Raw genomic sequence first — 25,516 nt, 5'->3', positions numbered from 1 at the left:
ATGATCAGTGTACACAGTACTGACAGAGTGTTGTATGATCAGAGTACACAGTACTGACAGAGTGTTGTATGATCAGAGTACACAGTACTGAGAGCATTGTATGATCAGAGTACACAGTACTGAGACAGTGTTGTATGATCAGAGTACTCTGTACTGACAGAGTGTTGTATGATCAGTATACACATCACTGAGAGAGTGTTCAATGATCAGATTACAGACTACAGAGTACTGACAGAGTGTTGTATGATCAGAGTACACAGTACTGAGAGTGTTGTATGATCAGTGTACACAGTACTGACAGAGTGTTGTATGATCAGAGTACACAGTACTGACAGAGTGTTGTATGATCAGAGTACAGAGTACTGACAGAGTGCTGTATGATCAGAGTACACAGTACTGACAATGTTGTATGATCAGAGAACACAATACAGGGAGAGTGTTGTATGATCAGAGTACACAGTACTGACAGAGTGTTGTATGATCAGAGTACACAGTACTGAGAGTGTTGTATGATCAGTGTACACAGCACTGAGAGAGTGTTGTATCATCAGAGCACATATCACTGAGAGAGCTTTGAATGATCAGTGTACAGAGTACTGAGAGAGTGTTGTATGATCAGAGTACACAGTACTGACAGTGTTCTATGATTAGAGTACACAGTACTGTCACAGTGTTGTATGATCAGAGTACACAGTGCTGACAGAGAGTTGTATGATCAGCCTACACAGTACTGACAGGGTGCTGTATGATCAGTGTACACAGTACTTACAGTGTTGTATGATCAGTGTACACAGTACTGACAGAGTGTTGTATAATCAGAGTACACAGTACTGACAGAGTGTTGTATGATCAGAGTACACAGTACTGAGAGAGTGTTGTATGATCAGAGTACACAGTACTGAGAGTGTTATATGATCAGAGTACACAGTACTGAGAGAGTGTTGTATGATCAGAGTACACAGTACTGACAGAGTGTTGTATGATCAGAGCACACAGTACTGAGAGTGTTGTATGATCAGAGTACACAATACTGACAGTGTTGTATGATCAGAGTACACAGTACTGACAGAGAGTTGAAAGATCAGAGTACACAGCACTGTAAGAGTGTTACATCAGCAGAGTACACAGTACTGACAGTGTTGTATGAGCAGTATACACTATAATCAAAGTGTTGTATGATCAGTGTCCACAGTACTGAAAGGGTGTTGTTTGAACAGAGTACACAGTACTGAGAAAGCATTGTATGATCAGAGTACACAGTACTGACAGAGTGTTGTATGATCAGAGTACGCAGTACTGACAGACTGTTGTATGATCAGAGTACACACTATGGAGAGTGTTGTATGATCAGAGTACACAATACTGACAGAGTGTTGTATGATCAGAGCACACAGTACTGAGAGAGTGCTGTATGATCAGTGTACACAGCACTGTGAGAGTGTTAAATCATCAGAGTACACGGTACTGACCGAGTGTTGTATGATCAGTGTACACAGTACTGACAGTGTTGTATGAGCAGTGTACACAGTACTCACAGTGTTGTATGATCAGTGTCCACAGTACTGAAAGAGTGTTGTATGATCAGAGTACACAGTACTGAGAGAGTGTTATATGATCAGAGTACACAGTACTGACAGAGTGTTGTATGATCAGTGTACACAGTACTGAGAGAGTGTTGTATGATCAGAGTACACAGTACTAACAGAGTGTTGTATGATCAGAGTACACAGTACTGAGAGTGTTATATGATCAGAGTACACAGTACTGACGGAGTGTTGTATGATCAGAGTACACAGTACTGACAGAGTGTTGTATGATCAGAGTACACAGTACTGACAGAGTGTTGTATGATCAGAGTACACAGTACTGAGAGTGTTGCATGATCAGAGTACACAGTACTGACAGAGTGTTGTATGATCAGTGTACACAGTACTGAGACAGAGATGTATGATCAGAGTAAACAATACTGACAGAGTGTTGTATCATCAGAGTACACAGTACTGATATTGTGTTGTGTGATCAGAGTACACGATACTGAGAGAGTGTTGTATGATCAGTGTACACAGTACTGAGAGAGTGTTGTATGATCAGAGTACACAGTACTGACAGTGTTGTATGATCAGTGTACACAGTACTGACAGTGTTGTATGATCAGTGCACACAGCACTGAAAGAGAGTTGTATTATAAGAGTACACTGTCTTCAGAAAGTGTTATATGATCAGAGTACACAGTACTGACAGAGTGTTGTATGATCAGAGTACACAGTACTGAGACAGAGATGTATGATCAGAGTAAACAGTACTGACAGAGTGTTGTATGATCAGAGTACACAGTACTGACAGACTGTTGTATGATCGGAGTACACAGTACTGACAGAGTGTTGTGTGATCAGAGTACACAGTACTGAGAGTGTGCTATCATCACAGAACAAAGAGTGTTGTATCATCAAGTGCACAGTACGGAAAGAGTGTTGTATGATCAGTGTACACAGTACTGAGAGAGTGTTGTATGATCAGTGTACACAGTACTAAGAGAGTGTTGTATGATCCGAGCACACATCACTCACGGAGTGTTCAATGATCAGAGTACACAGTACTGAGAGTGTTCTGTGAATAGTGTACAGAGAAGTGACGGAGTGTTCTATGATCAGAGTACACAGTACTGACAGAGTGTTGTATGATCAGAGTACACAGTACTGACAGAGTGTTGTATGATCAGAGTACACAGTACTGACAGAGTGTTGTATGATCAGAGTACACAGTACTGACAGAGTGTTGTATGATCAGAGTACACAGTACTGAGTGTGTTGTATGATCAGAGTACACAGAACTGAGAATGTTCTATGATCAGAGTACACAGTACTGACAGAGTGTTGTATGATCAGAGTACACAGTACTGTGAGAGTGTTGTATGATCAGAGTACACAGTACTGACAGAGTGTTGTATGATCAGAGTACACAGTACTGACAGAGTGTTGTATGATCAGTGTACACAGTACTGAGAGAGTGTTGTATGATCAGAGTACACAGTACTGACAGAGTGTTGTATGATCAGTGTACACAGTACTGAAAGAGTGTTGTATGATCAGTGTACACAGTACTGACAGAGTGTTGTATGATCAGTGTACACAGTACTGACAGAGTGTTGTATGATCAGAGTACACAGTACTGACAGAGTGTTGTATGATCAGAGTACACAGTACTGACAAAGTGTTGTATGATCAAAGTACACAGTACTGACAGAGTGTTGTATGATCAGAGAACACAGTACTGAGAGTGTTGTATGATCAGAGTACACAGTACTGAGAGTGTTCTATGATCAGAGTACACAGTACTGACAGAGTGTTGTATGATCAGAGTACACAGTACTGAGAGAGTGTTGTATGATCAGAGTACACAGTACTGACAGAGTGTTGTATGATCAGTGTACACAGTACTGAGAGAGTGTTGTATGATCAGAGTACACAGTACTGAGAGTGTTCTATGATCAGAGTACACAGTACTGACAGAGTGTTGTATGATCAGTGTACACAGTACTGATAGAGTGTTGTATGATCAGAGTACACAGTACTGAGGGTATTGTATGATCAGAGTACACAGTACTGAGACAGAGATATATATTCGGATTAGACAGACTGACAGAGTGTTGTATGATCAGAGTACACATTACTGACAGACTGTTGTATGATCGGAGTACACAGTACTGACAGAGTGTTGTATGATCAGAGTACACGTAACTGAGAGTGTTGTATGATCAGAGTACACAGTACTGAGAGTGTTGTATGATCAGAGTGCACAGTACTGAAAGAGTGTTGTATGATCAGTGTACACAGTACTGAGAGAGTGTTGTATGATCAGAGTACACATCACTCACGGAGCATTCAATGATCAGTGTACAGAGTACTGAGAGATTGTTGTACGATCAGAGTACACAGTACTGAGAGAGAGTTATGAGCTCAGTGTCCACAATACTGACAGAATGTTGTATGATCAGTGTACACAGTACTGACAGAGTGTTGTATGATCAGTGTAAACAGTACTGAAAGGGTGTTGTATGATCAGTGTACCGAGTACTGGAAGAGTGTTGAATGATCAGTGTACACAGTACACAGCGTGTTGTCTGATCAGATTACACTGTGCAGGCAGAGTGTTGTATGATCAGAGTACACATTCCTGACAGACTGTTGTATGATCAAACTACATAGTACTGACAATGTGTTCTATGATCAGAGTACACAGTACTCAGTGTGTAATATGATCAGAGCGCACAGAATTGACAATGTTGCATGATCAGAGGACACAGTACCGTGAGAGTGTTATATCATCAGAGTACACAGTACTGTGAGTGTTATATGATCAGAGTACACAGCACTGAGAGAGTGTTAAAGGATCAGAGTACACAGTACTGACAGAGTGTTGTATGATCAGTGTACACAGCACTGAGAGAGTGTTGTATGATCAGAGTACACAGTACTGACAGTGTTGTATGATCAGAGTACACAGTACTGACAGAGAGTTGTATGATCAGAGTACACAGTACTGACAGAGTGTTGTATGATCAGAGTACACAGTACTGACAGAGTGCTGTATGATCAGAGTACACAGTACTGACAGAGTGTTGTATGATCAGAGTACACAGTACTGACAGAGTGTTGTATGATCAGAGTACACAGTACTGACAGAGTGTTGTATGATCAGAGTACACAGTACTGACAGAGTGTTGTATGATCAGAGTACACAGTACTGAGAAGTGTTATATGATCAGAGTACACAGTACTGACAGAGTGTTGTATGATCAGAGTACACAGTACTGAGAGAGTGTTGTATGATCAGTGTACACAGTACTGACAGTGTTGTATGAGCAGTGTACACAGTACTCACAGTGTTGTATGATCAGTGTCCACAGTACTGAAAGGGTGTTGTTTGATCAGAGTACACAGTACTGAGAGAGTGTTATCAGATCAGAGTCCACAGTACAGACAGAGTGTTTTATGATCAGTGTACACAATACAGAGAGAGTGCTATATCATCAGAGTACACAGTACTAACAGAGTGTTATTCGATTAGAGTACACAGAACCGAGAGTGTTATGTGATCAGAGTACACAGTACTGACGGAGTGTTGTATCATCAGAGTACACAGTACTGACAGAGTGTTGTATGATCAGAGTACACAGTACTGAGAGTGTTGTATGATCAGAGTACACAGTACTGAGAGTGTTGTATGATCAGAGTACACAGTACGGAGAGTGTTGCATGATCAGTGTATCAAGTGCTGAGAATATTGTATGATCAGTGTACACAGTACTGACACAGAGATGTATGCTCAGAGGAAACAATACTGACAGAGAGTTCTATCATCAGAGTACACAGTACTGACATTGTGTTGTGTGATCAGAGTACACAGCACTGAGAGAGTGTTGTATGATCAATGTAAACAGTACTGAATGGGTGTTGTATGATCAGTGTACTGAGTACTGGAAGAGTGTTGAATGATCAGTGTACACGGTACAGGCAGAGTGTTGTATGATTAGTGTACACAGCACTGAGAGAGTGTTGTATGATCAAAGTACACAGTACTGTCAGTGCTGTATAATCAGCGTACACAGTACTGGCAGAGAGTTGAATGATCAGAATACACAGTACTGACAGAGTGTTACATGTTCAGAGTACACAGTACGGACAGACTGCTGTATGATCAGAATACAAAGCACTGTCACTGTTGTATGATCAGAGTACACTGTACAGGCAGAGTGTTGTATGATCAGAGTACACATTCCTAACAGAGTGTTGTATGATCAGAGTACACAGTACTGACAGAGAGTTGAATGATCAGAGTACACAGAACTGTGAGCGTGTTATATCATCAGAGTACACAGTACTGACAGAACGTTGTATGATCAGAGTACACAGTACGGAGAGAGTGTTGTATGATCAGTGTACACAGTACTGACAGTGTTGTATGATCAGTGTCCACAGTACTGAAAGGGTGTTGTTTGATCAGAATACACAGTACTGAGAGAGTGTTATCAGATCAGAGTCCACAGTACAGACAGAGTGTTTTATGGTCAGTGTACACAATACAGAGAGAGTGCTATATCATCAGAGTACACAGTACTAACAGAGTGTTATTCGATTAGAGTACACAGAACCGAGAGTGTTATGTGATCAGAGTACACAGTACTGACGGAGTGTTGTATCATCAGAGTACACAGTACGGACAGAGTGTTGTATGATCAGAGTACACAGTCCTGAGAGTGTTGTATGATCAGGGTACAGAGTACTGACAGAGTGTTGTATGATCAGAGTACACAGTACTGAGGGAGTTTTATATGAACACAGTACTCAGTCCTGACAGAGCGTTGTATTATCAGAGTACACAGTACTGACAGAGTGTTCTATGATATGATTACACCATACTGACAGAGTGTTGTACGATCAGAGTACACTGTACTGACAATGTGTTATAATATCAGAGTCCACAGTACTGAGAGAGTGTTGTGTACTCAGTGTACACTGTGCTGACAGAATATAGTATGATCAGAGCACACAGTACTAACACTGTAGTGTATGATCAGTGTACACAGTACTGAGAGAGTGTTGTATGACCAGTGTACACAGTACTGAGAGTGTTGTGTGATCAGTGTACACAGAACAGACGGAGCGCTGCATGATCAGAGAGCACAGTACTGGCAGAGAGTTCGATGATCAGAGTACACAGTACTGAGAGAGTTGTATGATAAGAGGACACAGTACTGAGAGAGTGTTGTATGATCAGAGTACATTGTACTGAGAGTGTTGTATAATCAGAGTACACAGTACTGAGGGAGTTTTATATGAACACAGTACACAATCCTGACAGAGTGTTGTATTATCAGAGTACACAGTACTGACATGTGTTAAAGGATCAGAGTACACAGTACTGACAGAGTGTTCTATGATCAGATTACACCATACTGACAGAGTGTTGTACGATCAGAGTACCCAGTACTTAAAGCGTGATGAACGAGCAGAGTACATAGTACCGACGGAGTGTTGTACGATCAGAGTACACAGTACTGACAATGTGTTAATTCGATCAGAGTACACAGTACTGAGAGAGTGTTATATGATCAGAGTGCAAGCAACTGAGAGAGTGTTGTATAATCTGTGTACACAGTACCGACAGAGAGCTGCATGATCAGAGTACACAGTACTGACAGAGTACTATATGATCAGAGTACACAGTACATAGAGTGTTCTGTGATCCGAGTAGACAGCATTGACAGAGAGTTGTTTGATGAAAGTACACAGTCCTGAGAGTGCTGTATGATCAGAGTACACAGTACTGACAGAGTGTTGTACAATCAGAGTACATAGTACTGACAGTGTGTTATAAGATCAGAGTCCACAGTACTGAGAGAGTGTTGTGTACTCAGTGTACACTGTGCTTACAGAATGTTGTATGATCAGAACACACAGTACTAACAGTGTAGTGTATGATCAGTGTACACAGTACTGAGATTGCCTTGTATGATCAGAGTGCACAGTACTGACAGAGTTTTGTATGATCAGTGAACACAGTACTGACAGAGTGCTGTATGATCAGAGTACACAGTACTGACAGAGTGTTGTATGATCAGAGTACACAGTACTGACAGAGTGTTGTATGATCAGAGTACACAGTACTGACAGAGTGTTGTATGATCAGAGTACACAGTACTGATAGAGTGTTCTATGATCAGAGTACACAGTACTGACACAGTTTTGAATGATCAGAGTACATAGTACTGAGAGTTCTGTATGATGAGACTACACAGTACTGTTAGAGTGATGTACGATCAGAGTACACAGTACTGACAGACTGTTGTACGATCAGAGTACACAGTACTGTTAGAGTGATGTACGATCAGAGTACACAGTGCAGACGGAGTGTTGTATGATCAGTGTACACAGTACCGACAGACTAGAGTATCATCAGAGTACACAGTACTGACAGAGTGTTGTATGATCAGAGTACACAGTACTGACAGAGAGTTGAATGATCAGAGTACACAGTTCTGACAGTGTTGTACAGTCAGTGTACACAGTACTGAAAGGGTGTTGTATGATCAGAGTACACAGTACTGAGAGAGAGTTATAAGCTCAGAGTCCACAATACTGACAGAGTGCTGTATGATCAGTGTACACAGTACAGGGACAGAGTTGTATGATCAGAGTACACTGTATAGACAGGGTGTTGTATGATCAGAGTACACAGTCCTGACAGACTGCTGTATGATCAGAGTACAGAGTTCTGTCAGTGCTGTATGATCAGCGTACACAGTACTGACAGAAAGTTGAATGATCAGAATACACCGTACTGACAGAGTGTTGCATGATAAGTGTACACAGTACTAACAGAGCATTGTATGATCAGAGTACACAGCACTGAGAAAGTGTTTTATGATCAGAGTACACCGTACTGACAGAGTGTTGTATGATCAGTGTAAACGGTACTGAAAGGGTGTTGTATGATCAGAGTACAAAGCACTGTCAGTGTTGTATGATCAGAGTACACAATACTCAGCATGTTGTATGATCAGAGTACACTGTACAGACAGTGTTGTATGATCAGTGTACACAGTACTGAGAGATTGTTGTACGACCAGAGTACACAGTACTGAGAGTGTTCTATGATCAGTGTACACAATACTGACAGAGTGTTGTATGATCAGAGCACACAGTACTGACAGACTGTTGTATGATCAGAGTACACAGTACTGACAGAGTGTTGTATGATCAGAGTGCACAGTACTGAGAGTGTGGTATGATCAGAGAACAAAGTACTGACAGAGTGTGATATGATAAGAGTACTAGGTACTGACAGAGTGTTGCATAATCAGAGTACACAGTACTGAGAGGATCTTGTATGATCAGAGTGCACAGAACTGAGAGAGTGTTGTATGATCAGTGTACACAGTACTGAGAGTGTGTTGTATGATCAGAGTACACAGTACATAGAGTGTTCTGTGATCCGAGTGAACAGCATTGACTGAGAGTTGTTTGATGAGAGTACACAGTCCTGAGAGTGCTGTATGATCAGAGTACATAGTACTGAAAGAGTGTTGTACAGTCAGAGTACACAGTACTGACAATGTGTTATAAGATCAGAGTCCACAGTACTGAGAGAGTGTTGTGTACTCAGTGTACACTGTGCTTACAGAATGTTGTATGATCAGAACACACAGTACTAACAGTGTAGTGTATGATCAGTGTACACAGTACTGAGATTGCCTTGTATGATCAGAGTGCACAGTACTGACAGAGTTTTGTATAATCAGTGAACACAGTACTGACAGAGTGCTGTATGATCAGAGTACACAGTACAGAGAGAGTGATGTATGATCAAAGTACACAGTACTGACAGAGTGTTGTATGATCAGAGTACACAGTACTGAGAGAGTGTTGAATGATCAGAGTACACAGTACTGATAGAGTGTTCTATGATCAGAGTACACAGTACTGACACAGTTTTGAATGATCAGAGTACATAGTACTGAGAGTTCTGTATGATGAGACTACACAGTACTGTTAGAGTGATGTACGATCAGAGTACACAGTGCAGACGGAGTGTTGTATGATCAGTGTACACAGTACCGACAGACTAGAGTATCATCAGAGTACACAGTACTGACAGAGTGTTGTATGATCAGAGCACACAGTACTGAGAGTGTTGTATGGTCAGAGTACACAGTACTGAGAGTGTTGTACGATCAGAGTACACAGTACTGAAAGTGTTGTATGATCAGAGTACACAGTATTGACAGAGTGTGGTATGATAATAGTACACAGTACTGACAGAGTGTTGTATGATCAGAGTACATAGTCCTGACAGATTGTATGATCAGAGTACACAGTACTGACAGAGTTTTTTATGATCAGAGTACACAGTCCTGACAGTGTTGTATGATCAGAGTGTCCAGTACTGACAGATTGTATGATCAGAGTTCACAGTACTGACAGAGAGTTCTACGATCAGAATACACAGTACTGACAGAGTGATGTACGATCAGAGCACACAGTACTGACAGACTGTTGTTTGATCAGAGTACACAGTACTGACAGAGTGTTGTATGATCAGAGTGCACAGTACTGAGAGTGTGGTATGGTCAGAGAACAAAGTACTGACAGAGGGTGATATGATAAGAGTACTAGGTACTGACAGAGTGTTGCATGATCAGAGTACACAGTACTGAGAGGATCTTGTATGATCAGAGTGCACAGAACTGAGAGAGTGTTGTATGATCAGTGTACACAGTACTGAGAGTGTGTTGTATGATCAGAGTACACAGTACATAGAGTGTTCTGTGATCAGAGTGAACAGCATTGACTGAGAGTTGTTTGATGAGAGTACACAGTCCTGAGAGTGCTGTATGATCAGAGTACATAGTACTGAAAGAGTGTTGTACAGTCAGAGTACATAGTACTGACAGTGTGTTATAAGATCAGAGTCCACAGTACTGAGAGAGTGTTGTGTACTCAGTGTACACTGTGCTTACAGAATGTTGTATGATCAGAACACACAGTACTAACAGTGTAGTGTATGATCAGTGTACACAGTACTGAGATTGCCTTGTATGATCAGAGTGCACAGTACTGACAGAGTTTTGTATAATCAGTGAACACAGTACTGACAGAGTGCTGTATGATCAGAGTACACAGTACAGAGAGAGTGATGTATGATCAAAGTACACAGTACTGACAGAGTGTTGTACGATCAGAGTGCACAGTCCTGAGAGAGTGTTGAATGATCAGAGTACACAGTACTGATAGAGTGTTCTATGATCAGAGTACACAGTACTGACACAGTTTTGAATGATCAGAGTACATAGTACTGAGAGTTCTGTATGATGAGACTACACAGTACTGTTAGAGTGATGTACGATCAGAGTACACAGTACTGACAGACTGTTGTACGATCAGAGTACACAGTACTGTTAGAGTGATGTACGATCAGAGTACACAGTGCAGACGGAGTGTTGTATGATCAGTGTACACAGTACCGACAGACTAGAGTATCATCAGAGTACACAGTACTGACAGAGTGTTGTATGATCAGAGCACACAGTACTGAGAGTGTTGTATGGTCAGAGTACACAGTACTGAGAGTGTTGTACGATCAGAGTACACAGTACTGAAAGTGTTGTATGATCAGAGTACACAGTATTGACAGAGTGTGGTATGATAATAGTACACAGTACTGACAGAGTGTTGTATGATCAGAGTACATAGTCCTGACAGATTGTATGATCAGAGTACACAGTACTGACAGAGTTTTTTATGATCAGAGTACACAGTCCTGACAGTGTTGTATGATCAGAGTGTCCAGTACTGACAGATTGTATGATCAGAGTTCACAGTACTGACAGAGTGTTCTATGATCAGAATACACAGTACTGACAGAGTGTTGTATGATCAGAGTACATAGTACTGAGAGAGTGTTGTATGATCAGAGTACACAGTACTGAGAGTGTGTTGTATGATCAGTGTACGCAGTACTGAGAGAGTGTTGTATGATCAGAGTACACAGTACCGAGAGTGTGTTGTATGATCAGTGTACATAGTACTGAGAGAGTGTTGTATGATCAGAGTACACAGTACTGAGAGTGTGTTGTATGATCAGAGTACATGTACTGACAGAGTGTTGTATGGTCAGATTTGCTAGCTTCTAAACGAAATGCTACACCAAGTCCCTGAACATACCCATTTTTAAGGAAAAGGCCCCTGATACTACTACAAAAGAGGGACTTTACTTCTACTGTTCTTGATTTTTTTCATTATGTGAATTTAAATTCCCATCTCATAATGGGATTGACACTCATGCCCATAGCCCAATGGAACAGGCTGCTGTATGCCTGGTAACTCCCACCACCCAGGCCTTACTTGTTTCTCACTGCTGCCATCAGGAAGGTGGTACAGTAGTCTCAGCACTCAAACCACCAGGCTCAAGAACAGTTATCACCCCTCAAGTATCAAGTTCTTGAACCAAACGCAATAACTTCAGTCATCTTCATTTGCCCCATCATTCAAAAGTTCCCACCACCAAGCAGTGGATTCATTTTCCAGGACTCAATATTTATTGTTTATTTATTTTTTATTATTATTTCTTTCTTTCTGTATTTGCACAGCTCATTGTCTTTTACATATTGTTCGAACACCTAAGTTGGTGCAGTGTTTCATTGATTCTATTATTCTATTTTGTATTTATTGTGAATGCCCACAAGAAAATGAATCCCAGCATTGTATATGGTGTATATGGTGATATACTGTATGTGTGCTTCAATAATAAATTGACTTTGAACTTTAATTTAATCACAATGTCACTAAAACCACATGTAAGCACAGGTTTTGCGCAGGCGTACACCTGAGTTCAAATTGCAAAGTTCAAATGCAGTATAAAAGTAAATGTACCATATACAACTTTGAGATTCATCTTCTTGCAGGTAGCATAAAACAAAGAAACACAATAGAATCCATAACAAATCACACACAACATGGACCAACAAATATCCAACATGAAAAAGAGGGCAAATCATGCAAATAGTAGGAAAAGTGAGCTGCTGAGTCCTCTGAAGAGAGTCCGCAGGCTGCAGTGTCAGTTCAGTGCAAAGCAGAGAGAAGCCGGTCCAGGAGCCCATGGCTGCAGGGCAACAAATGCTCCCAAACCTGGTGGTGTGGGTCCCAAGACTCCTGCACCTCCCACACAATGAGCTTAGTGATTAGTAGAGAGAGATGGGTGAAGCACAGGCAGACGGCACTGAACACTGCTTCATTTTCCTCTGTGTGTACGTACAGTACTGTGCAAAAGTCTTAGACACATACATATCTTTGCACAGTACTGTATTTGTCAACGTGCCGTGGAGAGCGAGTTTGTAAATCCGGCAGGAGCAAAAGATGTTGGGAATGGCGATGGTGGAGTGCTGCAGGAGGGGTGTTACATCGGCCATTTTCCCTACTTGTTCTCTATTTTCGCCTTGTAAACTTCCTTGAACAGCTAATCAATCTATAGCATGAGATATTCATAAAATGCCTGAGCATGTTAGTTGCTGAGAAGTGCACATTAAGGAAGTAAGTATCATAAGATACAACATCTCAGCTGCACAGGATGTCTAAGGCTCATCACAAGTGCCCCCTTATACCTTTCGGGTGTCAAGGTGTCTTGAGCACATGCTGACAACAAGTAAACGTTGACAAGCTACACCACTGAGCACATCTACATGATGTGCTGTCACAGCAACAGGATCCATCATCAGGGAGCCCTCCATCCAGAATAAGCTCTTCTCTCATTGTTGCCATCAATAAGAAGGTACAGGAGCCTCAGGACTCACACCACCAGGTTCAGGAACAGTTATTACCCCGCCACCATCAGGCTCTTGAACCTGCCCCAACACCAAACTGCTCCCACAACCTATGGGCTCACAACCTAAGGTTCGATGCATTGTGCATTCAGAGATCGTCTTCTGCACATCACTGTTGTGATGCGTGTTTATTTTAATAACTGTCGCCTTCATGACAGCTTGAACCAGTCTGACCATTCTCCTCTGAACTCTCTCATTAGTAAGGTGTTTTTGCCCACAGAACTGCTACTAACTGGATATTTTCTTTTTGTCTTGCACCATTCCCTGTAAACTGTAGGGACTGTTTTGCATGAAAATCCCAGGAGATCAGCAGTTTCTGAGATACTCAAACCACCCTGTCTGACACCAACAACCATTCCACTGTCAATCACTGAAATCACATTTCTTCCCCATTCATATGTTTGAAAGTTTGAAGTGAAGTTATTATCAAAATACATGTATATCACCATATACAACCCTGAGATTCATTTTCTTGTGAGTATTCTCAGTAAATCTATGAAACACAACAGAACCAATGATAGACTGCACCCAACAGGTGGACAAACAACCATCAATCTGTGCGTACAAAAGAAAAATTAATAATAATAATAATAATAATAATAATAAAAGATAGATATCAAGAACATAAGATGAACAGTTCTTGAAAGTGAGTCCATAGTTTGTGGGACTAGTTCTGAGATGGAGTAGGTGAAGTTGAGTGAAGTTATCCCCTCTGGTTAAAGAGCCTGATGGTTGAGGGGTAATAACTGTTCCTGGTCCTGGTGCTGTGGTCTGAACAACAAGTGAACCTCTTGACCATGTCTCCATGCTTTTATGCAGTGATATGCTGCCACAGGATTGGCTCATTAGATACTTACATTAACAAGTTGGTGTACAGCTTTATCTAATAAAGTGGCCACTGAGTGTAGGTCAATTCTTTGTGACACATATGTATTATTGCATAGTATTTTAATCACAAAAACTGGTCATTAGCTCAACATCGGTCTATACCAGTCCTCTTGGTGTGAACAATTCTTCTCTGTCCTCTTCACCCTTTCAAGTTATCCTTCTAATCCCACCCCACATACCTTGCCAAGAGCCAGTTCCAAATTCTAACCACTCTTAAAGGAAAAAGATTTCTCCAGGATGTTTTAATGGATTTAATAATGACCGTCTTACGTTGATAGATTTGAGTTTGGACTTCCAGCTTAAGGAAATAATTTCTCTATTACTTCAAATAATCTATTCTGCACTTTTAAAGACCTCTCAACTTTCACTATTCTTTAATTAATTGCAAGATCTTTCCCTTAAATTATCACCCAAACAGCCAATCGAACATCCATCTCAGTAACAGGCTATATAGAATGTAAATGAACGGCTGTGAAATGACTATGCCTAAATGCAAGTGCCAATTGATCCCAAAGGAGCATTGAAGTATGGAAGGGGATTGGTAACTGTAAAGGGGAGATAATGCTGTTCACTGATAAGGACAAGAGCACTGTAGAGAAGGGGGTGGCATGGTAGAGCGGGTAACGCAACACTTTACAGCACCAACTATCAGATCAGGGTTCAATTCCCACAGCTGCCTGTAAGGAGTTTATACGATCTCCCAGTGGCCGCGCAGATTCCCTCCAGGTGTTCTCACGTGTACAGTTCGGGTGAATCGTCGCCATGCTATGTTGGCACTGGAAGCATGGTGACACTTGTACAATCCTCGCTGATGTGATTTGAAGCAAATGACACATTTCACTGCATGTTTCGACATGCTTGTGATAAATAAAGGTAATCTTTATCTTCATTTTTATCTTAAACCAGAAAGCTACTTTTCATCACACACAATCATATTTCAACCATCAATGCGAAGAGTATCAGGCACTGGATGATGAGTCAATGAATAAAACAGCAGCATTAACGGACCGTATACTTTTCTGCTGCTCCCATTTTCTATGCTGTGTACCTGGACACTGCTATATTATTGTCTGATTAAATAAGGTCTGGGGAATGTTGGGCTCCAAGTTTTTTGCAGCAACTAAATTGGTTCATTGTCGTTCAATGGCAGTTGTTAATTGTTTAGAGCTCCTCAAGCGACTCATCCTTTGTAATGCGGTGTCGTGGTGCTTTCTGTTTACATAGAACATAGAATATAGAATAGTACAGCACAGTACAGGCCCTTCGGCCCACAATGTTGTGCCGACCCTCAAACCCTACCTCCCATATAAGCCCCCACCTTAGATTCCTCCATATACCTGTCTAGTAGTAGTGATCCCTGTGGAAAGCAGAGTTGGGGGGAGGGAAAGATGTGCTCAGTGGTGGGATCCCGTTGGAGGTGGCGGAAGTTACGGAGAATAATATGTTGAACCCGGAGGCTGGTGGGGTGGTAGGTGAGGACCAGGGGAACCCTATTCCTAGTGGGGTGGTGGGAGGATGGAGTGAGAGCAGATGTGCGTGAAATGGGGGAGATGCCACCTCCAATGGGATTCCACCACTAAGCACATCTTTCCCTCCCCCCCCCGCTTTCCGCAGGGATCGCTCCCTAAGCGACTCCCTTGTCCATTTGTCCCCCCGATCCCTCCCCAACAATCTCCCTCCTGGCACTTAACCTAGTAAGCGGAACAAGTGCTACACATGCCCTTACACTTCCTCCCTTACCACCATTCAGGGCCCCAGACAGACCTTCCAGGTGAAGCGTCACTTCACCTGTGAGTTGGCTGGGGTGATATATTGCGTCCAGTGCTCCCGATGTGGCCTTCTATATATTGGCGAGACCCGACGCAGACTGGGAGATCATTTTGCTGAACACCTACGCTTTGTCCACCAGAGAAAGCAGTATCTCCCAGTGGCCACACATTTTAATTCCACGTCCCATTCCCATTCTGATATGTCTATCCACGGCCTCCTCTACTGTAAAGATGAAGCCACACTCAGGTTGGAGGAACAATACCTTATATTCCATCTGGGTAGCCTCCAACCTGATGGCATGAACATTGACTTCTCAAACTTCCGTTAATGCCCCACCTCCCCCTCGTACCCCATCCGTTATTTATTTATATACACACATTCTTTCTCTCTCTCTCCTTTTTCTCCCTCTGTCCCTCTCACTATACCCCTTGCCCATCCTCTGGGTTTCCCCCCCTCCCTTTTCTTTCTCCCTAGGCCTCCTGTCCCATGATCCTCTCATATCCCTTTTGCCAATCATCTGTCCAGCTCTTGGCTCCATCCCTCCCCCTCCTGTCTTCTCCTATCATTTTGGATCTCTCCCTCCCCCTCCCACTTTCAAATCTCTTACTAGCTCTTCCTTCAGTTAGTCCTGACGAAGGGTCTCGGCCCGAAATGTCGACTGTACCTCTTCCTAGAGATGCTGCCTGGCCTGCTGCGTTCACCAGCAACTTTGACGTGTGTTGCTTGAATTTCCAGCATCTGCAGAATTCCTCGTGTTAAGCTTGTTAAGTTTATTTTGATAGGCTTGGGGATTCTGTGTTACTTGTATTATGTATGCAGTTGCTCAATTAGTGATAATTGCAGGGTCCTAGTTTTGAGAATATTACATCATGTTGTGTCATTTGACTGAGCCATTAATGTTCTTTTGGAATTATTATGAATAAGCTCTCGTCGCCGTCACTACATCAGAGTTTGTCCTTCCTCCACACTGATTTCCCAAAGCTGGAAGTCCAACTCAAACCTATCAACGTAAGACAGTCATTATTAAATCCAGTAAAACATTCTGGAGAAATCTTTTTACTCAGAGAGTGGCTGGAATTTGGAACTGGCTCTTGGCAAGGTATCTAGGGTGAACATCTGCTTGCATTGGCATTGAAGATGGTAATACCATTGAGGGATGGGATGAGACAGACTACACAGAGGGCTGCTAATGGCCGGGGTCCCGCAAGAAGGGGAGCGGCCGGTATTGTCTGTTATAACTGTGGTGAACAGGGACACTTCAGGCGGGAGTGTGAACGACGGGAAACCCATTTACCATTAATGTCACTCAGTGCACTGGAGATCTGGGGTCTTAGTGCAGGTGATTATCCGTATGATGGTTATTTGTCAGTGAAGCTGGAATTTTAGGAGGCCGATGTGAGAGTGGCTGAGGCCCATGATACATTTGTGCTAGCTTGTCCAGTTGAGAAGGGCGGCATTTCAATTCTTGTGCGGACCAACACTCCTACTGTGAGGAGGTTCTTGGGAGCCTGCAAAGAGAAAGCTGGAGAGAGGTTCCTGAGAACATTGTCCATTCACCTGGTGCTTTGAGCTGCTTTTGAGGAAGTTCGTGGCTGCATTGGGCCAGATAACGAGTTTAGATGAGGGACTGTGTGGTTCACCCAGTCAAAGCCAAACGTGTTACAGCCTGGGGAAGTAGCAAGAGTGATAGGAAACCATAAATTTCCTGGAATACCTGAGGGCGAGGCTCTCTTCGTGGATGCTCCGAAAGACCATGAGGGGGAGTCGGGATTTCCTGCTGGGATACTGGTGAGGCCTGAACTGCAGAAGCCCTCGGTTGTACAGGAGAGCAGGATGGCAGTGATCGTCAGAAACGCTACGAAGAGGGAGGTCACTTCCAAGCGGGAGATGCCTCTTCTCGGTGATGGTAAAGTATAGCGTCCCTGTGAGAAACTATCTGCGAAATGGGGAATGTTGACCACTGAGTCATACAACTTTGGGGACTACCCGGTACCTGTGGGTTGAAAGAGGAGGTTGGTAGAGAAGATGTTGAAGCTGGAAAGTGTCTTTTCCACTGATGAGTTTGATATGGGTTGTTCCAAGAGCACTCGTCACACTATCTGGGTGACCGAGGACACCCTGTTCAGAGAAAGGTCACAGAGGTGGAAGACATGCAGCAGGATTTCTGTAAGTTGAAGAAATCTGGAATCATCACTGAGTCCAGAAGCCTCTATGCGCCCTCAATAGTAGTGGCCAGGAAGAAGAATTGGAAGGTACATCTTTGTGTGTGGACTATAGGACTCTGAACAGGCGCACCATCCCTGAATGAACAGGCACACTGTCCCTGACCATTATACGGTCCCAAGGATCTGAATGGTGCGAAGTGGTTCAGTGTGCTGTACTTGAGGAGTGGATATTACCAGATCCCCATGAGTGAGGCTGATAAAGAGAATTTATATTTATATGTCCACTGAGATTCTTCCAATTCGAAAGGATGCCCCAGGGCATATTGGGAGCCCCAGCAGCCTTCCAGTGGGTCATGGAGAAGACGGTGGGGGATATGAACTTGCTTGAGGTATTGGCGTATCTGGATGACCTCATAGTGTTTGGGTCTGCCTTGGAGGAACATGAAGCGAGGCTACTGAAGGTGCTGGGACACCTGAAATTTGAAGGGTTAAAACTTCCCCTGGACAGGTGCCAGTTCTGCAAAATGTTTGTCAGCTATGTTGGGCACATAGTCTCATGATATGGAGTAGCTAAAGATCTGCCTAAGATAGAGGCAGCAACCACATGGCCAAGGCCCCAAACTGTGAGCTCTTTGCACTCGTTCCTTGGGTTCTGCGATTACTATTGGAGGTTCGTGAAGGGCTCGCGAAAGTGAGTCACCCATTGAATCACCTTCTGTGCGCTTACCCTCCCTTGGGGAAGAAAGGGAGGAGGACAAAAAGGGAGAAGGGTAAAGGGTATCTTAGCCCTTTGGAGCCTTTTGGACTGAGGTAGGATACGAAATGTAAAGAGGCCTTTCAGTCGCTGAAAGAGCTGCTGACACAGGCGCCTGTGCTGGCTTTTGCAGACCCCCGACTGCCATACATACTGCATAAGGATGTCAGCAAAGTGGGCTTAGGGGGTGTCCTGTATCAGGATCAGAGCATCGGGTTGAGACCCATTGCGTTTGTCAGCCAGAGTCTGTCACCCTCTGTGAAAAACTATCCCACGCACAAGTTGGAGTTCCTGGCATTGAAATGGACTGTGGTGGACAAGCTGAGTGACTGCCTCTATGGTGCCAAGTTTTAGGTGAGGACGGGCAACAACCCCGTAACTTATATCCTGACCTCGGTGAAACTGGATGCCACAGGCCATCGGTGGTTGTCGGCGTTGTTTGTCTATGATTTCAGCCTGAAGTACCGGCCAGGAAGCAGGAACATTGATGCTGATGCTTTGTCCCAACGTGCACATGAGGGACTGGACAGCGACGAGGAGTTGGAAAGCGTTCCTGCCCCGGGGATGAAAGCCATGTGTCAGTTCTCCATCACGGTGTAGGCAAAGGGCAGGATCAGGTGGTAGATCAATTGGAGCTTCTGATGGCGCCTTCCACAAGCTTACTGTAACCAGACTGCTCTGAAGACAAAACAGTTACGGGAATTGAGTCCTGGGGAAGTGGCAGCTGCTCAGCGAGATGACCTGGGCATCGGCACTATTTGGTCAGTGGTCGAAAAGGGAGATATGGCCCAAGTGGAGAAGATGAAACACACTGTGGTGTCTCCATTACTGAGAGAATGACCCAGATTGGAGTTGAGGAACCAGGTCCTATACCGGGTCACGTCGCCTTCGGACCAACCTCGGCGTTTCCAGCTAGTTCTGCCTGAGAAGAATTGGAGGAGTGTGTTGAAGTCACTTCATGATCATTCTGGACATTTAGGGATTGAAAAGACCTATGGATTGCTCAGAGATCAGTTCTACTGGCCCTGAATGAAGCCAGAGGTCGAAGAATACCGCAAGTTGTGCATTCAACACATAAGGAAGAAGATATTGCTTATGAGGGCCGCTCCGTTGTCCCACTTACAGAGTGCAGGGCCTCTTGAACTGGTGTGTATGGATTTTCTGTCAAAAGAACCCGATGCCAGCAATACGGCGTATGGCTTAGTCATCACTACACCAGATATACACAAGCCTTCCCTACCAAGGATCAGAGGGCGTCCATGGTGGCCAAAGTGTTATGGGAGAGGTATTTCATTTATTATAGCCTCCACAGGGGGATACATAGTGACCAGGGACAGAATTTCGAGAGTAAGTTCATCCGTGAGTTACTGGGCATGCTGGGAGTCAGGAAGTTGAGGACTACGCTTTACCACCCGCAGGGTGATCCCCAGCCTGAGAGGTTTATTCGGACCTTGCTAGACATGCTCAGGACCCTGGAGATCAGCAAGGCGAGCAGGTAGAGTCAACATATTGGACATCTGGTTCACAGTTACAATTGTACCCAAAATGAAGCTACCACGTACTCACCATATTATCTGATGTTTGGGCGCAAGGCGAGGTTGCCCATCAACCTTTGTTTTGGGACTGGCAAGGAAGACCTACTGCCGAAGACTTATCTGAAGTATATGTCTGATATGAGAAGGGTGCTGAAAAGGGCTTATGAATTAGCTGAGGTCATGGCTGCCAAGCAGAATCAAGGAAATATGAGGAGGTATGATCAAAAGGTTAGATTCTCCCAACTCATGTCGGGAGACCGAGTCCTCATAAGGAATTTGGGGCTACCTGGGAAGTATAAGTGGGCTGACCGCTGGGCAGCTGCTCCCTTGTAGTGGAGAGTCAGATTCCAAACATACCAGTTTTCTGGGTGAAACCAGAGGATGGGAATAGGTCTGTCAAGATTCTCCATCAGAACCACCTTCTGCCCCGGGGACAAGAGATGCAGGTAGACCCGGAGCCTGACCTGGAGCCTACACCTAGTAAGAGGACTCTGTGGTGATGTGGAGTGATTGAATTACCAACAGCAGGAGAGATTAGTCTGGCTCCCACCCCTGAATAGGATACTGGCTCGGAGGGTGAGGAAATGGGGGTGTGGTATATGCCGCCTTTTGCTAACTCCCCACTGATTGAGGAAGAGATTCCCAACCCTTCTCTGGCTGAGTCAGATGACATCAGGGGGCGCTATCTGTGGACAGACTGGGTTTCAGCAGGACCCTGAAAGGGATGAAGCGGGGCTCAGCCGAGAGACAGAGGGGTCTGGGTTGCAGGAGGGCATGAGTGATAGACCGAGGGTCAGAGGGACAGAGGGGTCTGGGTTGCAGGAGGGCACGAGTGATAGACCCGGGGAGGCCTTGCCAAGTAGACTAGAGGTATCCCTCGGTGTGTCGGAACCTGAAGAAGTAGATGACAGGGTACGGAGGTCTCAAAGAATCATGAGACCACCAGATAGGCTGGCCTTGGTAGCACCGGAGGATCAGAGTGTAGCTCCTACCGCCTTGGGGAGCTATGTCACTGCCTTTTACACCTGGGTTGGACCTTGTGCTTTGCATGAAGGGGAGGAAAATTATCTCAATGACATGAGGACATGACTAACTTTGGTTGGGGGAAAGTGTAACACCCTGGGAAAGATTTCACTGCTAATGTAATGGTCTTTCTGTAGAAGCAGTGTTTGGGTTATGCTTAGACATAACGGGTGCTGTGGAATGAAGGGAGTGTATTTCCATGCCATGTGCCTGACACTGAGGTGATCTGGGTCTTTTTCTCGGTGGGAGATGGACAGATAAGATGCTGGGGAGGAGGGGTCGTAGGAGTGGACTTGGAGTGGGGCCAGGAAACGATGAAGTCCAGGGAAATCAAAGGAGGATCAGCGAAGGGGAAACCCTGAGCTCCAACTTGTGCACATTAGACTGTTTCATTAAAATGGGCCCTTTTCTTAGTCAAATTAAGAATTATAAAGCAAAATTGTTTAATTGTACATGGCGTGCTCTCTGTTATTTCGTGGTACTGATTTGTAACAGGGTAACAAATCACATAGCGTCCACACAAACAGGGGATTTCAGGTGAGCTTACACCTCAATCTCACACGTTTGGCAGGGCGAGAGATCGTCTTCCCCAGACTTACTCAGCCGACAGAGCCTGAGGGTTACACCAGCTTCCCCTCTCAGTTTCTTGCAAAGATCATAGTAATGTGTCTTTCTTGTCCAAATCAAGAAGCAGTTTGGAAATTTATGGACAAAGATTATCAACCATAAAGTAGTAAATACTGGGATCAGTCAAGAAGCCAATCAGTTGCAGTGCATAAAATAGCCAACGGGTCTTTGATCGGAAGCATTAAAGAGTTGTAAAAGTTTCAGCTACATCTGTATTCATCTCCCTGCCTTTTAGAACCATAGGGATTATCAGGAGAGGTAAAACTCTGATCTTAAACCTCTGCTGCCTTGTGGCTATACCCATTCATGGAGAAGGCTTTGGGAGTAAACCCTGAGGAAAACTCCAGAGCTGGAGTCGCTAAGGCAGTCCTATGTTGAGTTCAACACTGACTGGCAACTCCTGCGATGCCACTGGTGCTGAACTGTATCAGTCTCTGCCATTCCTTTAGATTCATCAGCTGCATGGAGGGGTGGGGAGAACAGCTTGCTCTCCATATCGTACTGTCCCGACTTGCATATCATGTAGACAGCTGGGACACAACATCCATGGTTGACCCCGACCAACGGAAGTCCTCAATAGACACAGAGTCATTCAGTATAGCAATGGGCCCTTTGGCCCATCAAGTCAATGCTAGCCATTAGAAACAACACAAATTTCATTGTACAATATTTAATCCACACTTTTCTCTGCCTGGGTGATTCAACTAGTCATCCAAATCCTTCAGGTGTTTCTGGCTCCATCATCCCCTCAGGCAATGTATTCCAGATTCCAATCCCTCTGCAGAAAAAGTCCTCCTCAGAGCTTCTCAAGAGCTCTTGTTCTAAAGCCAGCCTGTGTTTCTGATCTTACACAACTTTGTGATGTGAATCACTTCTTACTGTCTCTCCCTCACATAATTTTGTACTCCTCCATCAGGTCCCCTCTCAGCCTCCAGTGCACCAGGGAAATAAATACAAACTGTCCAGCTCCCACCCCCCACAGCCCAAGGAGGTTTTCATCAATGGAACTTATGACAGAGATGAGAAGGACTCTCTTCAGTCAGACGGTGGTAAATCTGTGGACTTCATTGCCATAGATGGCTGTGGAGGCCAAGTCAGTTTGGTATATTTAAAGCTGATGTTGATAGGTTCTTGATTTGTAAGGGTGTCAAAGATAACGGGAGAAGGGAGGAGAACGGGATTGAGAGGGATGACAAATCAGCCATGATTGAATGCCAGAGTAGACACGATGGGCCGAATAGTCTAAATCTAGTCCTACGTCTTCTGGTGTTAAAGTCTAACTTAATAGCGAGTGAAACGAACTGGCAGCCAATCCTCCTGAGGCTGCAGATTGCCAGCCACCAATGATTTCTCCTCAACACTAAACTTCTAAAAAGGGACATCATCCAAACTATTAACTCTCCTCCTTTCTCCATGACTGCTGCCTGACCTGCTGTGAATTTCCAGCTGTGTGGTGTCAGCACCCACTGTGCTTTACCATTTAATGATCTCCTCTTTCCTTATTTAACACATGCTCCAAAATGCAAAGTTACCATGTCATTAAATCTAGCTTTATAAACCAAGAATTGAAATCTTCAAAGTTGCACAAATTAAGAAAGTAAAAAAGGATTTACTATCAATCATCTAGTTAAATTGAAGTCATTAAAACATTAATAAAATAGTGGATGAAAAACAGTGTGGTACTATTAATCACCAAAATGGACTATTATAGAGTCTAAAATGGAAGAAATTAAAGGTAATAGAAATTGCCACCATGAAATTACAATTTCCTCTTCATTTATCCTTTCTATTTCACCCGATGCAATCACCGCAAAATAATTTTTCCCAATGCGATAGCTTCACATAGCAATTGGGAGAAATAAAACTCCAAGGTGGAGAATGTTAAAGGAATTGCAATGGGCGGTGGCTGTGTTTTGTTCGACCCAACTACTGCCCTATGTTACCTGGGCCAGGTATGGGAAGGCCGATCTCACTGGCCCTCTGTATCCTGATGTCAAGCACAAGGTACCAACAGCCTTCAGGAGACAGACTGCAGTTACCCTCAGCACACATCCCCAACTGGCTTTGCTGGGGTTGACGGATGAAGCTTTCCCCTCTTTCAATGCCACTGATGCTTTATACCCATTTTGAAATGTTTCTGATAATGGGAGAGATACAAAAATCATTAAATTGCATAACATATAACTTTATTTGGGGTAACACAGTAGTGTCGCAGTTAGCACAATGGTTTTCCAGCATCAGGGCCAGCAATCAACAATCAGGGTTTGTACATTCTCCTGATGACCATGTGGGTTTCCTCTAACTGCCCTGGTTTCCTCCCACATTCCAAAAACATATAGTTAGGGTGAGTGAGTTATGGGCATACTTTGTTGGTACTGGAAGCATAGCAAAACTTGCACAATCCTCACTGATTTGTTTTGATGTAAAAATGACATATTTCACTGTATTTTTCAATTACAAAAAAAGCCAATCTTTCTTTATTTTTATTTTGTTATTAATTTTTTCTGGCCTTTAAGAAATAGAAATCCATAAAAACTAGCAAAAGTGACCTTAAAGTAAATTACCTAAACTACTTTGGAGTGAATGCGATTTGGATCTCAGAAAGTTTCTGACTAAGCATGGAACTGGAGTGCCCTTAGCTAGAACAAGGCCAGACTCCACCAGTGGATTCCTGTTTTTTGGGAGGAGGTGGGGAGGTGAGTGAGGGTGACTGGTGCAGTCACACAGCAAGTTGCACTGCTACCTCCAGTGATCTGGATTGAACCCCGTCTGGCGTTTGTATCTTCTCTGTCTCATTGTGTTGGTCTATGCCGAATGCTCCGAACTGCACCCACATTCAAAAGACACGTTGGCTGATTAATTGACTGATGAAAATTATTTATTTATTGAGACACAGAGCAGAATAGGCCCTTCAGCCCTTCGAGCTATGCCACCCAGCAATCCCCGATTAACCCTAGCCTAATCACGGGACAATTTACAATGACCAATTCACCTACCAACCCGTATGTCTTCAGACTGTGGGAGAAAACGAGAGGAAACCCAAAGGTTCCACATGGAAGCCGTACAGACTCTTTACAGATGACGTTGGAATTGAACTCTGAACTCTGACTCCCTGAACTGTAAGAGCATCATGTGAACCGCCACCATACCGTGGCGCCCCCCAAGTGCAGATTTAATTACCATTAGTGCAGAGTGCGTCAACTGAACCAAAGGGACGTGTGAGTCAGAATAACACAGGATCCAGGGCAGTAAGTCAAGTAGGAGTTTGTTGCCATCTACACGAGTACAGTGAGTTAAATCAAAAAACCTACTTGCAATGGCATCACAGCCATGTAGATTTAGATGGGCATGTGGATGATAGGGCTTTGTAGGAGGG

The 25,516-nt window shown here is 43.7% G+C and overlaps 1 protein-coding gene across 2 annotated transcripts in view; it reads right to left on the bottom strand.

The window, feature by feature from the left end:
- The window catches only part of LOC134351276 (chemokine-like protein TAFA-2), a 678,364-nt gene that overhangs the window by 307,025 nt on the left and 345,823 nt on the right, over positions 1–25,516 (bottom strand). The window lies entirely within an intron of this gene.

Source organism: Mobula hypostoma, chromosome 9 (assembly GCF_963921235.1).
Source record: "Mobula hypostoma chromosome 9, sMobHyp1.1, whole genome shotgun sequence".
NCBI lineage: Eukaryota > Metazoa > Chordata > Chondrichthyes > Myliobatiformes > Myliobatidae > Mobula > Mobula hypostoma.
The sequence above is the reverse complement of the archived record's forward strand: the minus strand, read 5'-3'. Positions and strand labels throughout refer to the sequence as shown.